Source organism: Wasmannia auropunctata, unplaced genomic scaffold (assembly GCF_000956235.1).
Source record: "Wasmannia auropunctata unplaced genomic scaffold, wasmannia.A_1.0 LD334694.1, whole genome shotgun sequence".
Taxonomy (NCBI): Eukaryota; Metazoa; Arthropoda; class Insecta; order Hymenoptera; family Formicidae; genus Wasmannia; species Wasmannia auropunctata.
The window spans coordinates 23,326-47,487 of record NW_012028196.1 but is presented as its reverse complement, the minus strand read 5'-3'; the positions used below and the strand labels follow the sequence as shown (position 1 = coordinate 47,487).

The 24,162-nt window shown below is 34.4% G+C and overlaps 1 protein-coding gene and 1 long non-coding RNA gene across 4 annotated transcripts in view; one reads left to right on the top strand and one right to left on the bottom strand.

Moving 5' to 3' along the window:
- Window positions 1-24,162, top strand: part of LOC105458087 — a 328,659-nt gene that overhangs the window by 294,973 nt on the left and 9,524 nt on the right. The gene's annotated exons all lie outside the window — the stretch shown is intronic.
- The window catches only part of LOC105458093, a 21,886-nt gene continuing 3,294 nt past the window's right edge, over window positions 5,571-24,162 (bottom strand). The window contains exons 2-3 of the long non-coding RNA XR_975487.1: window positions 5,890-6,091; window positions 5,571-5,792 (exon numbers count right to left, since the gene is read on the bottom strand). This is a non-coding gene — a long non-coding RNA (uncharacterized LOC105458093). The remainder of the gene's footprint in view (window positions 5,793-5,889; window positions 6,092-24,162) is intronic.

Sequence of the window (24,162 nt, the reverse complement as noted above, 5' to 3'; positions counted from 1 at the left end):
GTCGTGACAATTGATTGAAGTAGTTGCGCTGCATTTGCAAAAACAAACGTAAGACTGCGTTCCGTTATTCATACATACTGAAAACTACAGTACAAATAATGTGCATTATAAATATAGATTTACAGTACAAGATTTGTACTGTAAATGCAAGACGAAATTATTCTAACTATTAGAATATTGTGCACAGAATATTTTCCTCTTAATTTCAGAGGATTCCTCTTGAGGCCATATACAAGAATAAAATCCTCTAAGATTTAGCGGATTCCACTAATATTAAAATTATTTTTTTTGGGTGAATATTAGCTATCAATACATAGCAATACCTTGAGCAATACTTGACAATATTGTGCAATAGGTGGCAGTATACATGAGGTAATAGATGGTAATATTACTGACAATACGAAAGCAATACTAGCAATAAAGTGTGTTGTATTGCCATAATTAGCAATTACTGTACATTTTTTTAGTAGTGGTTGATCCCTCGGATTAGAATAATATAATTGATTAGAATATAAAAGAGTTTTAAAAAGAATTTTAAATTCTCTAATATTTATTATACAATAACTGTGCTGTCTTACAGTTGACAATGCATTAAACTGCAGATTTCTGCAGTCATCCTAATGCGTAGACTTTGACATTATGGATCGCGAAGTCGGCAGTCGCTTCACATTGGTATAAACGAAGGAGTAAGCGGGATGCGCTTGGACGGACGTTCCGATTACTGTAGAATGGCAGTGGCGTTGAACCGCAGAGAACGTCGCCGGTGTACATGTCACCGTGAAACATTTATTAGCGAATGCGCCCGGCAAAGCGGTCTACCAGAACGTCTAGCATTCTCGTGCGCGACGAAGAACGGGGTTGATTAATGGCACCGTTTTGCCGGGGTATTTATAACGAACGGCTCGTTCACGTCCGTTCGACACGCCGAACCGCAAAGCCCAACTTAAATCGCTGTCGGAGTAAGTTAGCCGATAATCGCCTAAAAAACCATGTATGTGTATGTATGGAACGAGCGTTACTAGAAACGATGTGACGATTATAGGTATAACTGTGGAATGTCGACCTGATACATGCCACGGTCAGGCATTTAATTATGCGGAAGTCTAATATCGGGGAGTGTAACAACGTCGATCGCGCACGGAAAGAACTATTTTGCTGAATCCAGATCTGAAAATAATTTTTGTTCAATAATCAAAATAATTTTGTGCGATAGCCAAAATGATTGCTAGAATATCAAAATGTTTTATAGCAATGCTTATCAGTTTTAATATTCCAACAAATTATCTTGATAATTCAACAAAAAATTATTTTCAGATCTGTATCTAGCAAAATTTTTAGATTTTAACAAAATCGTTCTTTCGGTGCGCAAGTCTCTTTTTTACATCACATTGAAAATTAAAAATTCATAGATATATTATCTCGCGATGTTAGTGGACGCTTGAAAGCACGACGGCTATATGCTTCTTGCGCAAATATCACAGCATAATCCCTTGTATATAATCCCGTATCGAAACCACAAGCGCGATATGAATCGATTTCTTTGGAACGTGTATGGGCATCTAGGAAGATGTGCTACGCGTATACGCACGTATAAACGTGGTTGCACGTGCCATTTGAACACGAGATACTAGATAAAATGCCGCATTCCTCGGAGTTTGTTTTCGAGAATTGTCGACACTAGTCGACACGACAGACATAATAATAACAGCAAGCTATTCCTGGCGCGCGATATGCAAGATTCTTTGGTGATATTCATTGAAATATACATGCTCCGCTGAATTTTTATAAAATTTTGTGATATCTTCCTACGCGATAAAAAAGGTGAACAAATTGTATAAATGCATAACAGTATAAATGCACGCACATACAAAATTGAGAATACTATTAATAATTATATTAAAAACATGCATGTGCAAAAATCTATAAAATTAAAATCTTTTAAATTTATTTTCGTGCAGGTATCTTTTTATTTCATCTAATTTTCATATTCTTATTCTAGTTTTTTATTTTCTATTTAATATTAATAGACCAACATTTGTTAATAAATAAGCTTACATATATGTTTTAACATATAAAAATTTTCTGTTTAGAAGTAATCGAACATGTTTGTTTCTTTTTGAAAAAAGGAATGCAGCACGATAAAGAATAAAATAAAGTGAAATATCTGCGCCGAAAAAATTTTACGGTTACAGAGCAAGTTTGAAAACGTTTCACGAATTCTAGTTTCAAAGTATGCAACGTGCGCATCGTACACATGAGCCGCATACAAGCCACATTCGATTCGGGTATCATGACCACAACTATGTGATGGAAGCAGCATGTTGCTGGAAACTCGGGGTCGCAAGTTTGCTCGTAAAATGTCGGATACGTAATACGATATGGTCCATAGACAATTTGTGGTGTTGGAGTATGGACAGATATCGCCTTTAGCCGTGTTTCTAGTATTGAAAGCTAATTGTAATTCCGATAGTGTCTTTAATCAATAGTCATTTACTTATAATTAATCGTATTCAACTTTCCTGCTATCTTGACTGCTATCTATTTTAAATTGAATAAGCATTAACTAACAAAGTTACTCTAAAATAATTGAATTATTCTAAAGTATCCAAATGAAATAAGTAGTAAATATTTGTTAAAAAGTTTTAAAATAAAACAAATAAATAGAATATTTCTTTAGAAAAAGAAAAGCTTTATTTACTTATAATTAATTGTACTCAACTTTCCCTTGACTGCTATCTATCTTAAATTGAGTAAGTATTAACTAACAAAGTTACTCTAAAATAACTGAATTACTCTAAAGTCCAAATGAAATAGGTAGTAAATATTTATTAAAAAGTTTTAAAATAAAATAAATAAATAGAATATTTCTCTAGAAAAAGAAAAGCTTTTATAAAATTATTAAATAATATCTATAAAATGACTAATTCAAGGTTTTACAGTTATGGTAGCTTCATTGTATAAATTTTCATTTTGTTAAATTTAATCGGTATCTTATCATATCGATTTACGACTGAGATGTGTAATTATTACAAATATATTAATTAATCTTTATATATGTATCGTGGAGATATTAAAATCGGTTGTGTTGAATAATTATCAGGGGTCATTAACATTTTGGTTCAGACTAGATGATTAAATTTTAGACGTCTTATCTTTGCAATGATATCTATGCAAAAATGAAAGATTACTATTTATTAGTCTTATTTTCGTTAATTAAATCTTTTAATTAAAGACTTTGTCGCTCTTATTTAATATTATCAACAGATGATGATTTTTAGATTAAAAAGTCTTTTTAATATTGATAATTGCAATCAATATTCGTTTTCAGATTTTTTTATGAGTAAAATTTTTAGTTTGTTATTTATTCGCAAATGACTTGTAAATAAATTTTTAATTATATAGAAAATATACAACGCACAATAAATATCATTAATAAATATCATATATAATCACATATTTTTTATTATTTATTGCATGTATAAAGATAATAAAAATTGTGCACGTAGAAAAATTCTTCTTTAGATACATGATTGATTAATATATTTATAAAATGAAACAATATTTAAAAGGATTGTAGAAATGGGAATTATTTAGTTTTTCATTAGCTAATGGATATGTTGCATACTTTTTATGTAAATTTAATATTTACAATGTAAACATTGATTCTAACAAAAAGTATAATCAGATCTCTTAATATTTACAGTTAACTGATAAATATTTGCTTTGTCCTGACGAAGTTTTTATAATTTGAAGCAATGCATTCAGACTTATCGAGACAATATGACGTTGTATAACTTCGCGCGAAAATGAATTCTCTTCATAAATCTTTGGAAATGTTAGTATGAAAATGTTACGGTCGGCTTCATGAAACCGGATGTCATCATATCATTTGTGACCTACTTTCTCTTCTACGTCGTGATCAAAACAACCGTCATCCCGTATTTCTCTCCAGAGGAACTCCTTTATTCCAATTTGTGAAGCGCATTTGTGAAGGATACGATCGCGGCTTTTTAACAGAAAGAGACTATGGATGCATTTTGAATCTTTCTCTAATCATAAATTATAGCCTAATACATTTTTCAATTACATTTTTCATTTACGTTTGTCGTCTATCTATGCATGATTTAAATAGATAATAGGTACTTGATCACACATAAAACTACAGAAAGCGAAAGAGAGTCTTATTATTATTAATAATACAACCAATTCTATCATATTTTTAATTATTACAGAACATTACCGACAAATGATTAAATATAATTAAGGTTTAATTATTAAAATTATTATTAAAGGATATAAAATAATTTTTTTATGCTGATTTAATTTTTTCTCTGAAAAAGAAAAAGGAAAGAAACATTGTGTCCTCTGCAACAAATAAGAAATTCGGATTAATTCGAAACAAGCAGTGCACAATTATTATGTCCAATGTCGAACCGAATCGATCGTAGTCGAGACGCCGCGTCGTGCCGGTTCAACGATCTCACGAACCGTTCTGCAAATTCTTTCCCTTCGCTCTCCTCATCCTCGTGCGCGTTCGCCCTCCTTTTATTTCGCACGCGGATCAAGATAAATCGCTTCGATAGCGATTACGAGGGTACCCGGGGTCGACATGGTCATAGAGCACGTCTGATGCAAGTCGAGTGAGCTCCGTTGAGCTTGTGGGTACAACGAACGCTTCGCGGTTCCTTCGGTGTCCCTTGGAGCCATTCGGATACGTTGAGTGGGATGCGGAGGATGCCGTCGTTCCTGGATTCGATGTGCCGCCGATCGTTTGTACTCTTACACGCTCAGGAATTTTTGTAATCTCCGGCGAATCTTTATCGTTTCGGAAACGCGGATCGAAAGCACCACCCGGAGCGTGACCGCGAAGCCCTTGGAGATACCGTGAGATTCTTGTGCCTTGTACCTTTGAAATTCCAATGGAATGCTTTCATACGAACGTCGTCGACGCTAACAGGAACCTCTTTAAAATTGCTCCCGATTCGTGAATTAAATCAGATTTATTAAATGTTATATGAATGGGAAAGGATGGATAAAAGTTGGAGAGCGTAGCTTATTTAAAACTTGCAAAATTCCTTTCTTTGCAATTTCTGGAATGTGCTTTAAAAGCGAGTATACTCATTCTCCGGAATCTTTTTAATTATGAAGCGATTAAACATGCGAGTAAGTAAAATGCAGCGAACGTAGTGAGAATGAAACGAAACTCGTGAATTTTAAGATACTTGAACGATATTTATTATTAAAATTAGCTGCAAGGAATTTCTTGAATTCGCATGAATACAATTACAATTGCAATAAGCGTATATTTTTTAAAGCAAACATATATGCTTTTATTGTAAAATGATTAGGTTCAAAAATCACAATTTAACATATTTAAAAAGAAAAAGTTGCTATATATATATTTAGCAATATCGCATAAAAATATTTCTAATGGTTTAATTTTTCTAAATTTTTTTAGCCCTATAATATATTATTCTTTGAAAGACAGTTAAATTATTTTTTAAACATTATAAATTACAATATTTTTAATAATTTCTAGACTCAAAAATTATCTTTATTTTATAAATATATACAATTTAATTTCTCTTTTGTAATCTGAAAAATTTTAATGGAAAACTATCAACGTATTTGCGGTATGAACAACTTTTATCAGAAAATATAAATGTACGTTATTAGAATATATAGATTTTTAACTGTGCACACATACATTCTGAATTTCGGTAAATTTAACCCAGCTATCTTTCAAATATAATATTTTTACCGAAACATAAAAAATATTGTTTTACTTGAGACTGCAACAAAAAAAATATATTATTTTTTGTTATATTATAATTATATATTTTCTTTCTTATTATCTCTCATTTAATAGTAATTTTTTAAAAGACGTACCTCGTATTTTCATCTTGAAACTTCTCTTATTCAACATAAAGCTTCTTGAGATGTTCTGTGACTCGATGAGTTCCTTAAGATCCTCGTCGACCTGGGACTTCGAACTCGTCTAATTAGTCATTGTAGCTTTTCGTTGTACTTCCATGTAATCGACCACTCCCACTACAACTCTTGTGAGAATTCTTGACAACCCTTTCCATTTCTGCAAGATATTTCAGTAAAGCATATCTTATAAGAGTTAAAAAAAACAAATAACAATTATTAAATTTAAAATATTATTTCGTCACATTTATATTTACAAAAATATTTTTAAACCTGATAATATACAAAGTTTTGTTATTGTTCAATTAATAATTAATGAATTATTTCTTAATTTCCGTTAATTGTTTCCGTGAAACTTTTGCGAATTTCTTAGTATATGTTTTAAAACAAGCAGTAAAAAATAATTTTTTGTTTGTTCATAGTTTCTTTCTCTTATAATCTTATAATCTTTATTTCTTATAATATCTTTATAATCATTTTCTCGCATTATTATACTACGTACAAACATTATTATCATATGAATCTGTTCGGAGTTATAGCTTTCTTAGAAAGTTAAAAAGTGTCGATAGTCTTTCGATAAGTCGCAGTGATCATAAATAAAATAAAAAAGAACTGTGAAAGCCGAGAAACGAAGGGACATGCGAGCACGAATTTATGAGTCGTCGGCGCTTGTAACGTTATTTATGCCACGACACCCAGCATGGAGGAACGTCAACTTGTCTATTACGCTTGTCATACTTTGACATTTGACAATACTGAAATACATTTTCTATCTTTCTATTCTTGTTTCGAAGAATGCCAATGAAGAATGACACCCCACTTTTGTATAGGAATAACTACGCTTTCAATATTTTTTTCCCCACGGAAAAAAGTATTAAAAGCTTTTTAATGTGCTAATTTCTATTATCAAACATAAACGCGGTTACGAAAATAAAGGTACAAAAGTCAAATTTTTTCCAACGGAAAAATTTGATTAATTAAATGATTCATGAATATTAACACATTAGTTCTGTGCATTTAGTAAACTGCAGAGTTTAACAGATTGATTAAAATTTTCATGGCGATATTAACAGATATTTAATGATTATTATTATATTATTACGTGTCGAGTCGAGAGGAAGATTGTTACAAACGTGCGTATAATCTACTTTGTCAGCGGATAATACTTTAAAAATGGCGAGCACGGTTGAAAGTCAAGTGTACGAAAACGCTAGCGGAAATTGCGGCTGGAAACAGCTCGTGTATTTCATATTGCGGATCTCATGATTAAGTGTCGTCGGGACTATTTTAATAACGATGCAACAGTGGCCCATGCGAAAGCGAGATTTTGTACCTCTTCGAAACGTAAATCTGCAAATGGACTTATTTTGGCTGAGATTACTTGCAAATTACAAGAATTTATTCGATATACCAATAAATATTACTACCAATTAATATTATTTACAATATTAGTATTTATTCTCGATATAACATTAAGTCTGATCTAATCCTACTTTAAATAATTGATTAACTCTCTTTAACTGTTGGTAATGTATTAAGTGATTCGCCAACGCATGCGAATAAATTGTATAAATTCATAGAAAATGATAAATTTTTTAAATATTAAATTTAAAAACATTAAAATGAATATAGATCTTATATACGTATATGTATACATATATAAGAAAACATTCATAAAAAAGGATAAAGGCCAAAATTCGATTATTTTATCCATCCTTTACCTTTTTTATTTTGAAAAGATAAATGATCTATATTATTTGATTATAAATTTGAAATACATGTATTATAAAAATTTTAATTGTACATGACTCTTTCAATTGTTTATTATCTTAATTTGCGAGCTATTGGGTTCAATGAATTTACACTGGCATCTTAGTTTCATTGCTCAAGAATCGCATTCTTCGATTTCTATTATCCAGAGGTGTAAAGCTTCATATCTTGGCGATCGTCCAATTGCAGTTGCCAACTAGATACACCTATCTCCTAATCGATTCAATTGTGCAAGTTATAATTGATAAAAACTAAATGATTTTTTTCTTACTAATTGTAAGAAGATTCAATCTATTTAAACTATAAAATCGATATTATGATTATAATTGCACCTCTCTTTGTTTTGTTAACTTCGAATAATCATACTTTTGTATGTATAAACATATTAGTAAACATATTTTGATTTGTATTTTGATCGTAGATTTAACCACAATATTTTCCGTTTAATTTTTAATTTTGTATAAACGTATAAATATATAAAATAATAATAATATAATAATTTAGTAATTTACTTATTTAATTAATTGTTTTCTAGTAATACATCAACGACAATAATTTTAATACTTCTAGTAGAGACGTAAGATATTCCTTTTTATGAAATTTATAGGTATATCGTGGTACGAGTAAATGTCTTTTTTATAACCTTTTTATAAAACTTGCATAATTATATGACAACCAAGAAATAATCTCTGACTCCGTCAGTTAAATAGATGATATTTTAATTTATAAATTTAAAAATAACTTCAAACATAAATTTAATAGACAATAACAAAGTAGACAGTAACATGTGTAAACTGTCAAATCTTTTTTTATTACATGAAACGTGAAAGTTGAATGAGGGTTTCATGTCTCTGGTACGCGATCTCGGGCCAACAGGTTGGATAGTCTCTTGCAGTCGTGTAATGTGAGGAATGGAAGCAGGCGAACGACCTGTGCCAAATTTAAATTCGTCGCGTGCGTTCGCGATATTCGCTCTCTGATCGTTTTTAGTCCTTTATGAGCTTCCTCGTGAGCCCAAACAATGACTAATTGAATAGTCGTGTTTAATATAAGCTCACTAAGAATAAATTTATTTGGTAGAAATTTTATTAAACATTTTTCTATAATATCTCTCTATTTTGACTCTCTATTGTGTCGAACAAATTCATTAAGTTTTTGTTTGCAAAAATATCAAACGAGAAATTCTCTTTCGAATATATAAATTATTATCACACAACAGGTTGGAAGATTCGATTGTACAATCATAAATGATGCATTAAATTCAAAATTTATTGTACGCTCTTCTAAAGGCGGTGCTTCTTCTCGTTCAACATTTATATCAGCATTGTTTCGCTCCGCTCTCAAAGATTGATCGAGAAAGTATTATTGGACTCTCGATGACTGCGCTTTAGTTGAGTCTGAAACTATTTGCAGTGTACAGTCGAGTGAAACCTATTGCAATCTGTGAGACGTAATCTCCACACTTATATCTTCTAATTTATAAAAATATTTCTTAATATCTGAATTTTAACGTTTTTAAGAATATTGTAAAATAATAACGAACGTTGGTAATTGTGTATGTGTGTTTTAATTATACACAGTAACATAATAATCTAAAAATATTTTTTCTTACACATTTTGAAGACGAAGATAATTAATCTGGTCTTGTGTGCCTCACATTTTAATTTGATGGCTTTTGATTCGACAAAGTGACCGTTTTAACTGCTACTCACAGTTACAATGATTGAAATCTGACTGGAATAACGACCGTCCCTTGGCATAACGGACTTTTTCAGGCAGGCAATTTTATCACACACGTATCTCAGAGTCCGAGTTTTTATCCCATCCGCTACGGGAACGCGAAATTAAATTTGGTTCTCGACTTGTGTTCCACTGCTTTCCCCCAATGTCATTCGCACGACTCCCCCATCGCATTCTAATTGAATAATGTATGTCGAACGGTTCGCTTTACTTGTGTGACGCTCCACTGATCTCGAATGCACAGCACTGTGAAACAAGATGTACTGCTTTATGTCATACATTTAGTAATCGCAAAAACGAATATTTATGCTGCCGCATGCTACCGTACGGGAATTAAATCCCGGAATACAATTATTCCATCGAATGTTTACTGTACATTCACTTATTAACATATTTCCCAATTAAACCAAATCTAATAAACGTAAGTTTGCTCAACATTAATCAAATCGAATTAGACTTGTATACACAGTGCTGTTTTTCAGTCTCTCTCGTTGCCGTTAAAATTAAATGTAATTCCGCGGTGTGTCAGTCAAAGCGATTTATGCGAATTCGGAGACTTAATGACTTTAGGCGCCTCGGTCAACGAGAAGATTATCGTTTAATGGAACGACCGGCGCTGCCGCGCAGCGGTTGCATTCTGCTCGACTCAAGATGAATTCGTATCCGACAGAAACCGTACGTAAGACATAGAAGCCAACTAAGGCAGCTTGCCTCGCACGTCGCATTGTATCAACTAACTTTACGAGCCAACGACCCCGCGTCGGCGAGACACCTTGTTAATCATCTATCGTATCTTTGTGTTAGGTCGTGATGAAATTTCCAAGCTCCACGACCGTTAGCATCGGAAAGTTTCTTTCGCAAGTTCCATCTCCTTCTCCTCAATTCGATATCCGATATTAGTATATCTAATTTCCATGCAGTAACAAGGCTTTAATTTATCCTCGGAACGAAACGTTTACATTAACGTATAATACAATCTTGATATTTATGTCACTAGAATATGGACGTACATTTTTACTAATATTATTTGGCATTTATGAAAGTGCAACGTTGGTATTTTACATTATCTTCGCATAGAAATCTCGGTGGCGTGCGGTAATAATTAATCGAAGCTTGATTACCGATAATATTCGATTCACGCCGTTATCATGTGTGATTATTTCGTTAAAAATTCGATACTCGTGCGCGGTGGAAATTATAAGCTAATTAACGACGTGTACACGGTTGTTTGCGTAATTTCGATACCAGTTTAATATTGTGCAATGTAATAACCACATAAACTGTCACTAACGATATTAACGCCAATCAGTACAATGGCATTTAACAAAATCGCTACAGTGCCGATAATGAGATATCAATATAACGTTATACATTGCTATGAAGTAGGTATGTGCATGCTCCCGGCAACATCCGGTATCCCGAATATGTCGAATTATTTTTAGACGCGAGTGAAATAATGTGGAGCCTCTGCTGTATAATACATAAATCACCGTGGCTGGAAACGTGGCAGATATATGTCTCGTGGCGCTACTCGATGTAGGTACGAAGTAGGGGAAGTCCTTGACTTAATCGCGCGACGTAAGTTAGTGGCCACGGATGTTGGTGACTTCGGTACCACGAACAGTGACAAAGCTTGGATCCTTGATACCTCGGAGGTATACGAAGGAACCGTAGGAACCCAACTGCAGCCTCGAGGCGCTCGGACGAACCACGATAAACACGCGGTATCCTGGGATTAACACGTTACCCGCATTGTCTTCGGTCATCCCGCTTTCCCTGTGTGCACACAAATCTACACGCGCGCATACCTACCTATTTACGGACAGGCATAAATGTGTAACGCCGGCAGAGTGGCCGCTGACGAGGATCGTTAATTACAATTCCGCATTCATCTGAGGCTTAATGGTCGTATCGATTAACGTGCATAAAAACTTAATTCTGCCTGCGACTGATTTAATTAATAGCGCATTTGGATATCGTCGTGCGAAATAATAGTGAGAAATTGTTTTGCGATCCTATCTCTCGTTCTCTCTCTCTCTCTCTCTCTCTCTATTCTCGTACGAGATCGATGCAATTATACGAATGTAAAAATAAGTGGGAAGCTTTGCTCGAAACTTTATTTTTAAATATCCCCGTTGCCGCGATATCTAACGAGGCCTCTCGAATCGAAAGGGCGCAATTAGCATTGCTTTAGATTTCCACGCGAGTACTCCGATTCGCTTTTGCTACGAAGTCGGACTGGTTTCTGATCTTATAACGATAATTGGGTAATGAGTTGGCAAACTAAGTAGACATACCTCCGGGCCAAAGTCTCAGGCTGCATCAACGGGGAGTGAGGCGGAATCAAACCTCGGAGTTTAGGTACGATTTGCTAGTATGCACCACCGATCCTACTCAGGAATCACCGGCTGGACTCTCTTCCTCTCCTTCCCCACCTCTCTCTCTCTCTCTTTCCTTCTCCCTTTCTCTCTCTCTCTTTCTCCCTCTCTCTCTCTTTCTCAGCTGTTTCCGTTTGCACTAGTTAGAGAAGCGGTACGTTCGCTTACGAAAGCAAACTTCCATCGGAGCTTCTGCAGACTTGCACGCCGTGACGGGTTTCTGAGGAGGGACGAAGCGGGACGGGATACGAAGCGGCGAGGAAGGCGCAAAGAGAGATTGACTGTGGAAATTTCAAACGTAGCTAGGATAGGGGAGCGAGAAGGTCTCGCCTCGTATTCCCCAGTGAACTTTAAATATTTGAGACGCCGTATATTTCCGACGTTTTATATAACGTCCATAAAACATGCAAACGCACTGAGTAAATTACGAAGTACGCCGGGAACAAATGCTAGGATACGTCACGCAAGCAGTGTACTCGGAAGAAGGAATTATAGCAAAAGTTATATAAAAAAAAAACTACAATTTTTCGCAACTGGAGAGTACTGTGCTCGAGACAGGTTAATAATGATTCGTTTCTCATCAGTTCAAAAGAACTGCCTATGTCTTATTCGCTATAATTACAGCGCAAATTAATTGTATCAATTTTTTAGAATTGGTTAACATTGGAGCCTTATATAAAAAATTAGTACTTATAGCGTGGAGGCAATACATCGGTCAAATATATTAATTTTTATTCTAAAAAAGTGTAACTATCAGACGATCTTTATAGTGGCATTCCCTATACCGAAGTCGTATATCTTGCCCTCAAAGGTGAAATCGCCGATAATCGAGATCCGAAGAGCGTTATAGTTGGCTTTAATGCCGGGTATTCAGAGTGCGAGGTACAGTGTGCCTCGACACTCGACTTGGGCAGATTCCAAGGCCCCTTTCCGTGTATACGTATATCACACGCGCACACATGCATCTATACGAATTCACACACGCGCTGGACATTCGGGACGGTATTACCATCGGTGTGCCCCAGGCCCCACCTTGACGTGTTCATGCACCGATCCTCTCGTAAACTCCCGGAGTGCTCCCGCCGCCTCCTCGGCTATCGTCCTTCCTCTCTGCCACCCCTATTTGTTACCCCCTTCGTAAAACCTCGGACGAAGTGGAAGATTGGTTGAACCACCCGCTAACCTTTCGACGTCTCGCTCTTACTCTTGCGTCTCTTATTTCTCGTACTTGTTTTTTTTTTCTTCCTCTTTATCTTCTTCCTTAGTAGCGCGCGATTCTCCTCTTCGCTTCGTGTGCCTCATTGAACTCGATGTACCAAGAGATACGACTTTTATGGCGATCGCTTATCCTTCGGGAATAATAAAATCAAAAAAGAGCAATTCTGCATCTCAGCGAAGAAGCTCCTGTCTCGAAGGATGATTACGTCGTTTCATGCACAGAACATACATGAATATAGAGTCATTATTTGTGTATTATAATAATTAATTGTTTAACTGTTTAACCAGATTTTGACATTGAACTTAACAAATTTGATGTATCATTTTAATATTTTATTTTATAATATATTTAATATTTATTTTAATAGCTTAATGTAATTTATATATAATGTAATTTATATATAATTTATAAATAAAATCATAAATGAATAACCCTTGCAAATTTTATGCATTATCCATATATAAATGACGTAGCAATTGGTGTATTAAAGAATGAAAATTCAGCACAAACAGTTAAAATATTTTTTAAATAATGACAAGAATATAGAAGTTCTTCTAATTTCCTTGTCATTAAATTTTAAATACATATCATTATTAAATTGAAAAGTCATGAAATTATTAAATGAATAGAAAAAATAAAATTAAATTAAATAAAAATTAAATCATAGAAACTGTGTAATTACTTTTATAAATAGCTTCATATAATATTATCGTTCTAAAAAATTTTTCAAAGCTTCTTATTTACTTTTGCATAATAGAGGGATATTTTTGAATAATCTTAATATAAGTTTTTAAATGTGATTTATCGGTCAGAACAGCGTAAAAATGACTTTAAAAAGTCATTCACAAAGCAATTCTACATTTCAACATTTCTTTATGTGACACTGTACTGCTCTGGCACGTAATATCAATGATTAATGGAAAAGCTGCCTTATGTCCTTTCAAATGTATGATAAGACGGAAGAAGGAAGTAGATTTGCGCTGTATTTACCGAAGACTCGAGGAACGGACGCAATACCCATTATTTTTGCCTATAATTTCACAATTGGGTGGGTGGTCTGACGTATTCACGTACGTGTCCATTCGTGACGCGTATTTGCCTGGCTTTAAGATACTTCCATCGGTCCAATTTTTCGCAAGAATGTGACACGTAGCAATCTTGGTAACCTCGGGGCTGTGCCGCGCAATTTATTGGCCACCGAGTGCAGCTTCGACAATTTATCTTCCCCCTCTGCTCCTCTTTTCTTCTCTCGCGATCACGTGCTCTCTCTCTCTCTCTCTCTCTCTCTCTCTCTCTCTCTCTCTCTGTCTCTTTTGGTCTTGCCTTTTTGCTCGCCCTTTTCTTCTGTCTTTTTCTCTCTTTCTTTTATCCTTTGCATCCTTTTTTCTGCGCGAAATTCTTCTCTTTCCGTCTCGCTCTCTTTTTTCTATCTCGACCATCGCTTACGATCGACTTGAATCAACGTTGGAACGTTACCTCTGCTGTACCTGAACTTCGATATCTCAAACTTTCTGCCTCGATATTTTGCAGTATTGACAGATATCGGGCTACAAACTCGCGGCCTTGTGAATAATTTAAAATGTAATATTTTGTAGAATTCGATTTTACCTAATTTGCTGTTTTAGTAATGAAGTGAAGCGAGATTGTGTCGTTCGATTCTAACAGTACATTACGTCTGATAAATGATCGCGTAGCCTTATTAGTATGTCGCACGGCAACCGCATTAATACCATTAGAATAGCTACTTATTCTCAAACAGAATGTAAAATAGTTATTTCTGCTGGAAAAATGTATTTCTGTGCGAAGTGATAAACAATTTTTCTTACAATTACATTGTAATTAGACAATAATATAATTTCAAAAACCATAATATCTTAATAATATATATTTAATAAATATATTTTAATATATTCAAGTATCATAAAAATAACGAACATTCTGCATCAAAGAAGTATTCTTGTCTTTCAGATGTGATTCGCAATAATAAAATCTCTTTCAAATGCAGAAAAGAATTGCGAATGAATCTCGATTATGTTCATCGATGATCGTATGATCGAAAATTATTCTTAAAACTCTCAATTTTAAATTGTTCTCTGACCGGGAAATAGATAACGAACGAGCGGGCAGAACGGGAAGATTTTAGGCCGCGCTGAAAGGCACGTTGCGTAGCAAAAAAAGGAAAGAAAATCGAGATCTGCAGGTGTAACGCCTGCAGCGACCGGGCGATAAAATGCACGCAGGGTCTCGATGCAGGGAGGACCGAAGAAACCGTTCGCGATCCCTCGGGCTCGATAAAAAATGCAGTGATCACATTTCGGCAGAGACTTCGGAATCTCCAAACTATCTCGCCTTCTTTGATTCTCCTCACCTCTTCGTACCTCCGCTCACCTTCCTTTCTCGATCGGCGATACTGCTCGCCATCCCTCGCAGCACTTGGCGTATACATCGCTTTTAATATTTTTTTCGCGACGCTTTGATGTAATCGTTCTCCCCGAAAAAATAACCTTCGCTTGAGTGGATCAGCCTTGCGATTCGAGTCAACGAACTTGCCGGCGATATAGTTTCGGGCGATTTCAAACATAACGCTAACTGCAGACTATCATTGATCATTCGAAAAATCCTGCTTTTCGTCGAGATTTCGACTAGCGTGAAATGCTTTTTCTTCGCAGTTGCTGATAATTGTGAGGCCTAATCGGCTTAATTTTGTCGGATTAGTTATTTCCAAGGAGCAATCTGAAAAAGCTTTACCGATTGTAAGGACTTGGAAAAAAAAATCGCATATATTTATTCGCCGCCGTGCTCGAATTACGTTTAACAGGTGGTTTGCAAGTAAGTACCACGAGGTACTGTGGCTATGATTCATACTTGTAATTTCTGATGTACGGCAACATTCTCTTTAAATTGGTCTTCGTGATCGATTAGCGTTAAAATTGCTCAAATGACGTGATGAAATTTGAACATCAATTTAGCAGAAATTTTAATTACATTCTTCAAATAATTAAATTTTAATTTTTTTTTAAATAAAATGTTTTGAAATAAAAAAGAAATTTGAGTCTAAAAAGGTATTGAATATTGAATATTCGAATCTGGTAATTATAATTAAATTATTGCATATATGCAGACAAATAAAGCTTGTGCTTTTTACACTTTCGTATGTAATCGCTGTGATTGCCGTTACATCAGTAAACACTCTCATAAAGGTCATTAATACATTTGACAAAATGAATCTTTCACATTCTCTTCATAGCTCTGCCAATACGAGCGCAATCCAGTCCGAGACTCCAGGCGGCTGGTCGAGCTGCGGCAAGTGTCTAGACGACATGAGGCTTATGCAAAGATTAGCGATCAGCGGACTGCTGTCCGTGATCCTGTTCCTTCTCATAACCGGAACATTCATACGGCGCGATCTCGCGAATGTCGTCGATCGAGGCGTTGCGCCGGAAGAGCGTAATGAACAGTTGAATCCGGCCTGGGTACAAAATAACGTGGTTCCTGGGCAGAATGAGCCTCAAGTCGAAGATAAAGATAAAGATAAAGATCGACGTTTAGATGTCAGACATAAACAATTCGAGCCTTCGGTGGTTGAAGCGCCAGTCGCGTCTATTCCTGGCGTTTATGTCATTCAACCGCCTAATCCACCGCTGGATGATGTGACTAATCAGCGCCGCGAAAAGGTTAAAGAGGTAAGATTGCACTTGATTTTTGCATGTTAGAGTTAAAATGACGTTATGCAAAGGATTAGATTCGAAAAGGTAAGCTGTATAATAAGATTATTTTCTTAGTTTTATTTTAAATATATACTTATTTTTTATTATGACGGTTTATACATGTGTGTGTGTATGTGTGTGATATACATATATTTATACATGTATGTATATATATATTTTTTGTACGTTATAATATTTAAAAGTGATTCTACCTTTTACCTACTTTGATAAACGTATGGTTTAAGATGAAATATCCATTTCCTGCTTTTGAAACGCATATTCAGACCTACATTTTCCGAAAACTCATTTTGTTCACGGTGGTTTTTACTCTCTCCCTCTGCCGCGTCGTTCGTCACTACGGCGTCACAGAAACAGCGGAAATTAAAGAGAAATCGTAAGAGAAAACCGATGGGCCCTTTGTTCGTCCTGCCACATCAATATTCATGTTTGGATTAATGGGTCACAGAAGAAAATAAGGGAAAACACCATTCGGGATAAGCAAAGATTAATAAATAAATCGAAATGTTCTAAAATAATATGTAATTTTATAAGATTCAATTAGACTCATGATTGATGGAGTCAATCAAATTCAAATAAATTATTCTAAAATTTGGTCATAAATTTAGATAAAATCAGCGATTTAATTACAATTTAAAATTTTATAACTTTATAATTTTATTTATTGCAATTTATAATTTTATTATTTGTTCAAAAATCTATTTGAAATGAATTAAGGAATAAAGTTCTTTTGAATATTCTACGAAATTGTATCTTATATTATATAATATCTTAAATTGCGTTCATCAATTATATAGCATTATTCCTTGTAAAAAAACTGTTAAAAGTCCTGAATCATTTTTTTCCTACAGTGTTCAATGAAGCGGTCACGATTGCAATAATTATTACTTTATTGAGCATTGTAGAACAAAATATTTCATGATTTTTTGATTAAATCATTTCGTCTGAAATCACCGGTCGTGACGCCGTCAACGAGGTTGCGCAATGAGTTTAGTGCCATCGCGTTTCTCGACCACAAAGTGAAGAAACATAGAGTAATAACTCGAGAAATAAATTCAAAATGTAAAACCAATTCAATTAAATCAAGAAACACTGATGTGTTGACACTTATTACATTATCGTTATTAATTTTCTTTTTTTATTTTAGATTTAAATTTTATTTTAGTAAAGTGATAAAATATAGTTTTAATTATTGAAATTGAAACTGTCTAAAAAAGTGCGCGGACAATATTTTTGTAATAATAATAATTTAATTTAAAAGTTCGAGTATTTTGAACAATATGCCATATTACAAGTACTCTTCGTATAATCAAATAGAAATATGTTAATTAAAAATGTTCCCCCTATAAAAACATCTTCAAAGTTTATTATTTAAGTTATATATTATTAATGTTATATCGTTATGTGAAATAGTCTCATAATTTAGAAAATCATTTTGCTTGTAAATTGTATATAATTTGCCTCCCGTGAAAAACAATTAAACACATCGTAAGGTTAATTATGAACGCTTAATTGAAATATTATGCTTCGTTTGATAAGTTATATCACTTTATTAGTAAATCACTTTGTTTGGAATAATCGTCTCCGCACAACAACTACGAAATAACTTGTAATCGATCGTTATCAAAACGATGATTCATTTTACTATGTACATACATAAACATTTATTTATAATATTATTACAGCTACGGAATTTTGTCAAGAAAATTATTTAAGTCCATGTCCGGTTTGTTTATAAGGCGCTAAACATCAGTATTTTTTGTTAAATGCTGTTTGATTTTTTAAGGTTAGATTAGAATTTTAAAAAATCATTTTTAATTTCATCTTGTTTATTTTATTACAGCAAATATCCGAGATAACAATCTCATAAATATAAAATGATCGTAGAAATTTTGAGATTGTAGAAATGCTGAACTAAAAAATATACTTTTCAACTCAGTTTTTTATAAGAAATAACGTTATATAATTAGTGGGCTTTAAGATATGCCGTATACATGATGGGTAACTTTTTTTGTCAAAGAATGTATTTGTAAGAAAGAAAATTAACTTTGTCAATATTGTAAAATAGAAATATTGCATTAATAATGAAAAAAAATCTTTTCTTTGAAAGATTTCAATTCTCAGTAGCGAGATTAATCAATCGCGACATACCGAATTTGTTCCAGAAACGGACAAACGGAACTCAATCAATTAACCCCCGAGCAACCGACAGTTGCCAAAAAAATAAAAAAAAGAAAAAAGAAAAATGTGAATAACAGATAACTGTCCGGTGAAGTGTCAAACTGGATTGACCGGCGCACAAATGTGTCATGTTCCATGACGTACCTAGTATGACTAACAATAAGTTGATTCAATGCAGCCCCTCTCAATTTGGAGTTTAATCGATTCTTGTCCTTCGTAGTAACACATGACAAGCAGGTGCTCGACGAAGGAAAGGTCCGATCGTACTTCGATGGGCAGGTTAATTAATACGATCGTATTCAGCGTCATGAAATGGACATTCCATCTTTTCATCTAGAAACGAACGAGAAAACTGTTAACATTTGAAATATTAGTATTTTATCGTTTGATATGCTTTTAACATCAATCAATTTCATATCTCATATTTTGTCAATAATTTTTACATGATAAAATTTACTATTTTGAAAAACATAAAATAGAGAAATTAAATATTTTCTCTTGCTGATCTACTTTCAGGAAACGTCATTATTTTTGCTTGAAGAAAACAATCATATGATGCAATTATTAATAAAAATAGCTAATGTATATATAAAACTAAAACGAACTAATAATATTATAAATGATATTAGTTTTAGAAAAAAATTAATATGTAGCACCAATGATATACAGATTGATTCTGAACAATTGTGCAACAAACTTAAAAGAGTGTTAGATCTTGTTAAATTGAACAATTTTTGTTAAGTAATCCGACGCTTCTTTAAAGCGAGCTCTGATATTTTCCTATAAGAACATGTCAAAAGTTTAGTGTACACCTGTCGATACCCAAAATGAGCACATCAACAGAATAATGAACGCATGTGATTCGCAATACTCCTGGAATTTTCCAGAGGGTGCGTCAATCAATGCACCGTAGATGCTTATAACGAGATTGCAAATTTATATTTATAATGAGATTGTTATCTCGGATATTTGCTGTAATAAAATAAACAAGATGAAATTAAAAATGATTTTTTTAAATTCTAATCTAATCTTAAAAATCAAACAGCATTTAACAAAAAATACTGGTGTTTAGCGCCTTATAAAGAAACCGGACATGGATTTAAATAATTTTCTTGACAAAATTCCGTAGCTGTAATAATATTATAAATAAATGCTATATGTGTACATAGTAAAATGAATCATTGTTTTGATAACGATCGATTACAAGTTATTTGTGGTCGTTGTGCGGAGACGATTATTCCAAACAAAATTTACTAATAAAGTGATATAACTTATCAAACGAAGTATAATATTTCAATTAAGCGTTCATAATTAACCTTACGATGTGTTTAATTGTTTTTCACGGAAGGTAAATTGTATACAATTTACAAGCGAAATGATTTTCTAAATTATGAGACTATTTTGCATAACGATATAACATTAATAATATATAATTTGAATAATAAACTTTGAAGATGTTTTTATAGGGGGAACATTTTTAATTACCATATTTCTATTTGATTATACGAAGAGCACTTGTAATATGGCAAATTGTTCAAAATACTCCAACTTTTAAATTAGATTATTATTATTACAAAAATATTGTCCGTGCAAATTTTCTTTAGACAGTTTCAATTTCAATAATTAAAACTATATTTTAATTTTATCACTTTACTAGAATAAAATTTAAATCTAAAATACAACAAAAAACTTAACAACGATAATGTAATAAGTGTCAACACATCAGTGTTTCTTGATTTAAATGAATTGGTTTTACATTTTGAATTTATTACTCTATGTTTCTTCACTTTGTGGTCGAGAAACGTGATGGCACTAAACTCATTGCGCAACCTCGTTGACGGCGTCACGACCGGTGATTTCAGACGGAACGAGGGAAATCGCTACGTCGCGGTTCTTGAATAATTCCGAACGGAGAAACATGGGTAGCCATCAGGCTAATTGTTTTTAGTCGAGCTAATGCAGTAGGCGTTACCACCCATTATCATGCCATGGAGCCGACGCTGATTAAAACGCTCGCGCATTTTTCATGCCCACACGTTTAAGGCGTACCTCCACTTCGTTTAATCGTGCATATCAGATATTATATTTTCACCCTCTCAAACTTGAAATATCCGCCGTTCTCACCAACCGCGACATATTTTAAGAATATCGAATTTAATTTATCTGCAGACTATTTTAAAAAATCGACCAAGACAAACATTTACTGACATCTTTAAATTTTAATTACTTTATTAATTTTTATTGCTTCTATTTTATTTATTAACTTTATAAATTATCACTCTTATGTTGTATGCATGTACCGAAAGATTTTAACAACTCCTTTGTAATAATAATGTTGAACACATAAGAAAACAAATGAATATTAGAAAAGTAAAAGCATCAAGTATCAAAAATGTATATTACACTTTAAGCTTAAGAAAAATGAACATTTTTCCCAAATATGTATACATCAAGTTTACTACTACGATTATTATATAGTGTCGTAACACTTTGTTTAATTTTATTTTATAAATTATTCTTTCCTTTATTTTTGGACAAAAAAATTTTAAATAATTTACATCTCTTTACGAATTAATGAATTTACAAAAACGCGTGACAACATCAAACTTTTAACTTTGTCGCATTGCGTGGTTACTTGTTCATTGCGAAACATAGTAGTACCAGCCTAACATTTTCTTTCGGTGACTCCAGAGCTCCAGGTGCTTCGTTACGATAGCGTCTGTTGGATATATTCTCTTCCTCGCGAATTAGCACTTAGAGATCTGGAAATTTCGTGGGAGGGATCCAAGAGCAAGCGGCGGCGCGAACGGTATCTGCGGCAGTCCGACAAAGTCGCATTGTCTATCGAGTCGTACAAGTTGGGGCACAATGGTGACGGCTTCCTTTAATGAAAGATGCTAGTTAAGGGAGGCAGGATAGGATAATGATAGAAGTATGGAGTTCGCAAGGCAGGACGGGGAAGGTGAGAGAGCGAGGCTCTTCTGAAGCTACCTTTCATCCGCGGATCTCGCAGAATGGCGCAAGGGAAGAGAAATGGGAATGCCAGTTCCACATCGGCTCCACTTAGCAAAGATTAATTCGCGTTGGTTTGAGAGCTCCTATACAATGCGCAACTCGCCTAACAATAATAAACAAAGCTATAATTACTCTAAATCCCGTTGAAGGGTCGCGAAACACCGTGGATGTAGAATTTCGGGGTCTCTTCTGTCATCTCTCATTTCGTCTTGCCTCCCTCTCTACCTACCCTCTCTCTCTCTTCTCCCTTCTTTTTTCCTTCTCTTTTCTCTCTCTCTCTCTCTCTCTCTCTCTCTTTCTTTATCTCTCATGCGACTTTTGTATCTACTTCCTACTATGTCAACTCTTCTGGAAGTAGACATATATACGTATATATATCTCGGGCCGTTTGTACCTAAACTCATTGCACTGAGCTAGATTGTATATGTGCCAAGAGACGCTCGAGATGAGTAGAATTTCCTACAACGTCCTTTACGTAGTGGTTCTCATGGTGTCGTTTGCTCTCACGCTCTCAACTCGAGGTGCATGCAACACGTTGCATGAATATGCATTTATATTTCTTTCTACTGTACGCTTGGTTTCAATTATACAGTGGCGCCTTTGCGCGAGAAATGCATATATTCGCGGGACTTTAAGTATATCTGGTAAATGTATAATGAAGTAACGAGAAACGTAAAACATCAAGAAAGTTTTCGATGATGATAATGACGATGAATTGGATTTAAAAATTTATTCGTTTGATAAAAATCCGCAAGGAACGAGGGCCGTATAAATTTTCAGAGCTTTTGTTCTTTAAAATTTAACCGCAGATTACGTTCTATAGCTTACTGATTGCATTAAAATAAGGTTCGACAACGATTAAGTATCAGAATTGAACATGTTCTGCTATAATTATGACTTACGAGTATTGATTCGATTGATATCAAAAAATAAAAGATGACCCGTTTGCACTCAGTTTTTAGAATTGTGTGATGAATATAATTTTGTATAAATAAATAAATGAAAAAAATAGATATATTAAACTCTTCATCCGAGATATTTAATCTTGTGCGATAAAATGCCACCGATAAACAAACAATTAAAAATTCACAATAATTTAGACCAAATTGAATCTTTTTTTTGTTTAATTTCTTTATATATATATAATTTCTCTTATTTCTTTTTTATTGATTAATTTATTTACCTCTTCTCTCTGTTACATATTAAGTTTCCTCCTTGCCTCGATTGGCTTTTCCTCGAAGGTACAACGCGTAAAATGCGTTCGCTTCTCTGTGCGCGACGGGTGCGGTTAGATTTTTATGACGTGCACGAAGCGTTTTTAAAAGGCTTCATGACGTTGACCCTCGTACAGGCTCGTCGTACCGCAGGTAAAAAAGGATATCGCGTATACGGGGGCGCGCGCTATGCCTGATGGTGTTGGTTCTAGAAAGCACGCGCGTTTGATGCACATACGTATATACGTATATATATCCCGCGCGTGCATGCAGTTGTGTGTGAGTATGTTGACGGAGGCAGAGGGTTTGGGGTGCTTTCACAAAATCACGGTGGGACGCCGACGCGGCGGGACGACTGGGACGGTCGTGGAGGGCAATAAATAACGTAAATTGAAAACCGCGGGAAATAAAGAGAGGAAATAAAAGCGCCACGGTTAAGTACACTTATACGTGCCCGGTATCGGCAATACACCCGCGCACACGCAGACCCCAGCACCCGATTGCGCATTTGTGTGCATCTCCCCTGGAGTATCCAAAGCTTTTGCTTTGTTTGTGTACTATGCATACTCAATCGTCTGACGGAGCATCGCCCCACAATCCCTCGCCTCCTCTTCCTGTCCCCTTCCCCTCTCACGCGCCCCCTCTTCCCACCCTTCCTCTCCTCTTCCCCCCACCTCCTCTCATTCCCTTTTCGCCGAAGCTGCGCCACTGCTTTTCCTCCCTTCCAACGTGCATTTTGTTTATTAATGGAAATGCGTGGAGCACAGGCAATTTGAAAGGATATTTTCTCTCTCTCTCTCAAAACGCGAGAGAGCTCCCACGGGTGCTCTGCAGAATTCATATCGTCTGCGATCCAACCTGCCGCGGTTTGTCTGCGCGCGAGTAATGCGCGGAAAATAATGAATTTATCCATAACCTTGAATTAATTAGAGTTAGATTTAAAATACACATACATATATGTGTATACATATATATATATATATACATAT